Source organism: Mastomys coucha, unplaced genomic scaffold (assembly GCF_008632895.1).
Source record: "Mastomys coucha isolate ucsf_1 unplaced genomic scaffold, UCSF_Mcou_1 pScaffold5, whole genome shotgun sequence".
Taxonomy (NCBI): Eukaryota; Metazoa; Chordata; class Mammalia; order Rodentia; family Muridae; genus Mastomys; species Mastomys coucha.
Genome location: NW_022196911.1, coordinates 112,511,997 through 112,517,422, shown reverse-complemented (window position 1 = coordinate 112,517,422; position 5,426 = coordinate 112,511,997).

The window sequence follows — 5,426 nt, the reverse complement described above, 5'->3', positions numbered from 1 at the left end:
CCCGTCCTGGAATCCTTTGTGTTAGAGTTTTAGCTTTGATCCTGCCGAATGTCTGTTCTCACCTAAATATAAAATACATGGCTGTGCTTATCTAAGTATATATATATTCCGTGTTCACTAAGTAAAGTTGCGCCTTGATGAGACCATTTCTCCTGGCGTCTGTCTCTTTTCTCTACCACCCATTACAGGTTTCCAAATCCTCGGTTCGTGGAACCCCACGCAAGTAAGAGCTGCGAGACGACATCCTACAAATATGTATATTCACACAAATAAATAAATAAAAATAAATTGAAAAGGGTCCTATTTCGGTCATTTCCTAACTGTGTGTGTGTCAGTGTCTGTCTCTCCCTCCATCCCTCTCTTTCTCACCTCTCTCTCTCTCTCTCACCTCTCTCTCTCATACACACACACACACACACACACACACACACACACACACACACACAGAGGACAATCAGAGTCTCACTATCTTACTACATAGCCCAGGCTAGCCTTGAATTTGTGGCACTCTTCCCCGATTTGCCCTGAGTCCTCAGTAATGGTATTGGAGCCATCTTTGGGGGTCACTCTGGATTTCTGGGGCTTGTGGGGACAGCAATGGAAGTGCACAGAAAAGGCTTGCATAAACACTCCTCCATCAGGAATCACTCAGAACAAACTGCAGCTGCGTCTGGGGACTTGGAAGTGGACGGAGGTTCAGGCTGAGAGCCCAAGGGTGGGGTCCCTGTCCATAGCAACCAGAAAGAGCCTGCAACATGTGCTGGCCCCGCCCTCTGATGAAGGAGCAGGGACCTGGTGTTCCTCTAGTACATGTGGACAAAAAAGGCCTTGCCCTGAAATAGCCCAGATCTGCACGGCCATCCCACATGGCAACCGCTGCCCCATCTCAGCTTGGCCAACGGTAAAGGGCACCGTGGAGGCTCTTCCAAGAATTGTCCTTCCTTAGTTTATTTGGAAGATAACTGACCAGGGAGGAAAAAAGAAAGGAATAATTTCATAGCCCTCAGGTATAAGAGAAATCCAGGCAGCAAAGTATCTTGGCTCCACCCGAGTTCAATCACTGGAATCTACGCCACGGCCATTTCCTCTGACCTCTACATGCACATGATGGCACACGCACCTGCACGAGCACATACACACATGCACACATGAACACACGTGAATGTGTGTGCAGACAAACATGTGCACATTCTTGCATACACACACACACACACACACACACACACACACTAACCAAACAAATTCAATAAAAATCTGCTTTTAAAAGAGTCCATTTTGGCTGGGCAGTGGTGGTGCACACCTTTAATCCCAGCACTTGGGAGGCAGAGGCAAGTGAATTTCTGAGTTCGAGGCCAGCCTGGTCCACAGAGTGAGCTCCAGGACAGCCAGGGCTACACAGAGAAACCCTGTCTTGAAAAAAAACCAAAAAAAAAAAAAAAAAAAGAGTCCATTTTGTGGGCTAGGGAAGTTGAGGGCTTGCCTAGTATACACAAACTCAGGTTTATCCCAGTGCTGGTCTTTTTCCTGAGCTGTATAAAGCAAAGAAGCTGAGCTGAGCTTCCTGATTTCAAATGTGACATGACCTTGACCTTCAAGTTGTCCCCTTGACTTTCTGCCATGACTGTAATTTGCCAAGTCTGTAAATTTTTTCTTTATTCTTTTGTGTGTGCCTGTGTAAACCTATGTACAAGGAGGCCAGTGTGATCTGGAGTTACAGGCAGCTGTGAGCTGTCTGATGTGGTCCTGGGAACTGAACTCCAGTCCCCTGCACTAACAATACACGCTCTTAAACCACCGAGCCAGGTAGCCAGCCCCCGGGCTATACTCTTGAACTGTGAGTCAGAATAAACCCTTTTTCACTTATGTGGCTTATGTCAGAGTATTTTAGCACAGCAACAGGAGAAGAGAGCGCCTTTGACCAAAAACATAAGGAACTTAACCTCAGGCATGTTCTTTTGGGGGTCATGTCTGCTCCTATGGAATAACGACCTGGGGTTCACGAGGTGTGGGAAAATTGGCGACACTTCTCATAGTCTACCCACCAGGGCTGTCTCTTTGGTACCCTCGCTGTGTCCACTGTCCCACTTTCCTGGGCTAAGGAACGATCCACATCTGGTAGATGGCTTGCTGACCTTGTTTGGCAATCCACAGTCCTTGGCTTGTTGGTCTCCATCTTGATCTTTGCCTGGCGCTCTCCCGATGAGGAATTGCATCTAACGTTCTCTTCTTGAAAAGCTTCCGAGTCTTCCTGTTGCCAAGGCTGCTGGCGCTCTGGGTAAGGGTAGCTGCTTCCGATCTGCTCACTGCTTCCCAGATCTTCCCTGGGAGCTGTTGAACCCTGACTCTGCATTCCCGGCCCTTGCATATGCTATGCCCCAATCAGCAGCAGAGACACACCAGCACTAGGCACAGGTGCCTTCTCAGCCCTGGTTGGGGGTTCTGTAAGGAAGGGTCTGTTGCGAGAATTCCAGCATTCCCTTTGGTCTTCCGGGCTTGGGAGCGGCGCCTCTTGTCTTTAGAATCCGTAGAATAGTTTTTGGTTTTTCTATTTTAGTTACCTAAACAGCCCAGGCTGGCCTCAATTTTAGAATCTTCCTGTGTTTCCCTCTCCAGCCCTGGGATTAGAGGTGCGTGTCGTCACCCATGACCAGCTCCTAGTTAGTTATTTATACAAATTTGCCCTGCTCACAGAGCTAGTGAGAAGCTAGTACTACAAATGTCAAATCCCAGACTGTCTCTCCTCTACACAGATTCTTTGACTCACTCCAAATCACATCTCAGGGTCATGCCCACCCTCCCCCCCCCATACCCACCCCCTGCAACCACATGTCACTATGTGGGAGCAAGACAGGGGCCTGAACCACTAGTGAGCCTCCTAAATTCCTCTCCTGAAGCATTGTAAAGTTGTTCTCTTCCCCCTGAGTCTAGCCATGCTGCCTCTTCAGTCCAAGCTACACATACAACCAACAGGCCTTGGCTCCCCACCAAAAGCCTGGACCCATACACCTGCTGAGTTTACAGCAGTCCTAAAAACAGACTGTTAGGAAACCCATGAGCCTGCTGGAGAGAAGGCTTAGTGGTCAAGAACACTGGCTGCTCTTTCTGATGACCCAGGTTCAATTCCTAGTACCCACATAGTGGTTCACAATTGTCTGTAACTCCAGTTCCAGAGGATCCAACACCCTAACAAAGCTGCCTCTCCAGTGCCATGATGAGAAAGCCCCATGGAATGAAAAGCTTTGTGACTTATTCCCACGCTCTGCAGCCCAAACATGTGTATCTCTTGGTCCTCCTGCCTCAGCTTCCCAATGCTGAAATTACAGGCCTTTTGGCTCTCCTGCCAAACAAAGTATGAAATGAATCCTAAGTCAGGGCAGTAATCCTGCCACAGGAAGCGAAGGGTGCCCGCACGTGCTCAGTCACTCTGCCTGAACCATCCAGGGTGCCTCTTCTTAGGCTCTAAACATCCACGATTCTTATGGATGAAGAGCCCAGTTCCTCTGGTACATCTCAAACCTTTCCTTTTCTTTTCTTTTTTTCTTTTCTGTTTTTTTTTCGAGACAGAATTTCTCCGTATAGCCCTGGCTGTCCTGGAACTCACTCTGTAGACCAGGCTGGCCTCAAACTCAGAAATCCACCTGTCTCTGCCTCCTAAATGCTGGGATTAAAGGTGTGTGCCACTACTGCCCGGCCTTTTTTTTTATTTAAGAAAAAATGCAAAATAGAAAAAAGTAGTTCTGAGGGCTGGAGAGATGGCTCAGCAGTTAAGAGCACTGATTGCTCTTCCAGAGGTCCTGAGTTCAAATCCCAGCAACCACACAGTGGCTCGTAACCATCTGTAATAAGATTGGATGCCCTCTTCTGGTGTGTCTAAAAACAGCTACAGTGTACTTACATATAATAAATAAATCTTTAAAAAAGAAAGAAAGAAAGAAAGAAAGAAAGAAAGAAAGAAAGAGAGAAAGAGAGAAAGAAAGAGAAGAAGAAAAAAAGGAAGGAAGAAGGGAAGGAAGGAAGAAAAATTAGTTCCAGGGGCTGGAGAGATGGCTCAGTGGTTAAGAGCACTGTCTGCTCTTCCAGAGGTCCTGAGTTCAATTCCCAGCACCCACATGGTGGCTCACCCATGGTGGTCCCATCTATAATGGGACCTTCTGGCATGCAGGCATATATACAAATAAAGCACTCACTTGTATAAAATAAATAATTAAAATCTTAAAAAAAGAGAAAGAAAAAATTAGTTCCAAACTTGGCTCAGGGCATTGCTTTCATTGTTTTGCTTTTTGCAATTCATAGTCTCCTCCTGGCAAAAATGACATTCGTGATAAAATGTTGGAATAATTTTAGATAAACTTGAATGGGATTACAATTGTTCTAGGAAGTCACTTTTCTACCCAACTGTCATTTGGTCAGAAGCCCAGTGACCTCTGGCCTAACCCTGGCTCTGTGACAGTTCTCTATAAAACATCTTTCCCAGGAGCTGGAGAGATGGCTCAGGGCTTAAGACCACTTACTGCTTTTGTAGGGGGCCTCGATTTGGCCCCAACCCACACACCAACCAGTTCACAGCCCTGCCTGTAACTTCAGTTCTAGATGATCCAGCACTGTCTTCCAGCTCAGTGGACTCTTGCACACATAAATTCATGTAGGCTCACACACACACATACCCATAAAAACAATCAATCTTTAAAACAAAGACGAACAAAAAGAAAGACATCAGACTTCTGAACAGAGTGTTTTGTTTTTTTAATGTGTCACATAGTCATCTGTTTCTCTCAAACTCTCCAACTTGGTCCTGTTAGCCGATAAAACTTGCTATCTCTGAGTCCCCAACTTCCTCACCAAAACACTTCCTGTCAGGAGGCTCAGTGTGGGCTTTGTGAATGTCTCTGTTCAAAGAAGTGTGCTGTATTTCTAAAAGAGGACTTCCAAAACTGTATGAGCTTGAGGCCTACAGAAGCAGGCTCTGCCTCTAATGCAGCACTCCGTAAGGAGTGGGCCGGACATTGCTCTCTGGCCTTTCATAGGCATCCTTACAGACCCATGGCTGAGTGGGTTTCCCCTTCTTTTTGAAGTTTATTATTAAATGCAAAGTTGGATGCTTGCTCTCTGAGTTGCCCAGGCTACTTGAAACTCATGATCCTCCTGCTTCAGCTTCCTGAAGGTTCATAAACCTGGTTAATATTTAAAGATATAAAGCAATAACTTATGAAGAGGGCTGAAGAGACTGTCAGGTGGTCAGGCGCACATTCCTTTCCCAGAAGACTCAGGTTTGACCCCCAGCACCCAGGTCAGGAGCTCACGGCTGCAGATGGAATGCCTCTGGCCTCTTCAGGCACCCGGTCTCCTTTGCACATACGCAGATACATATGCATAGTTGAAAATAAAATAAATCACTTTTTAATTTTTTTTTGTTTTTTTTTTTTTTG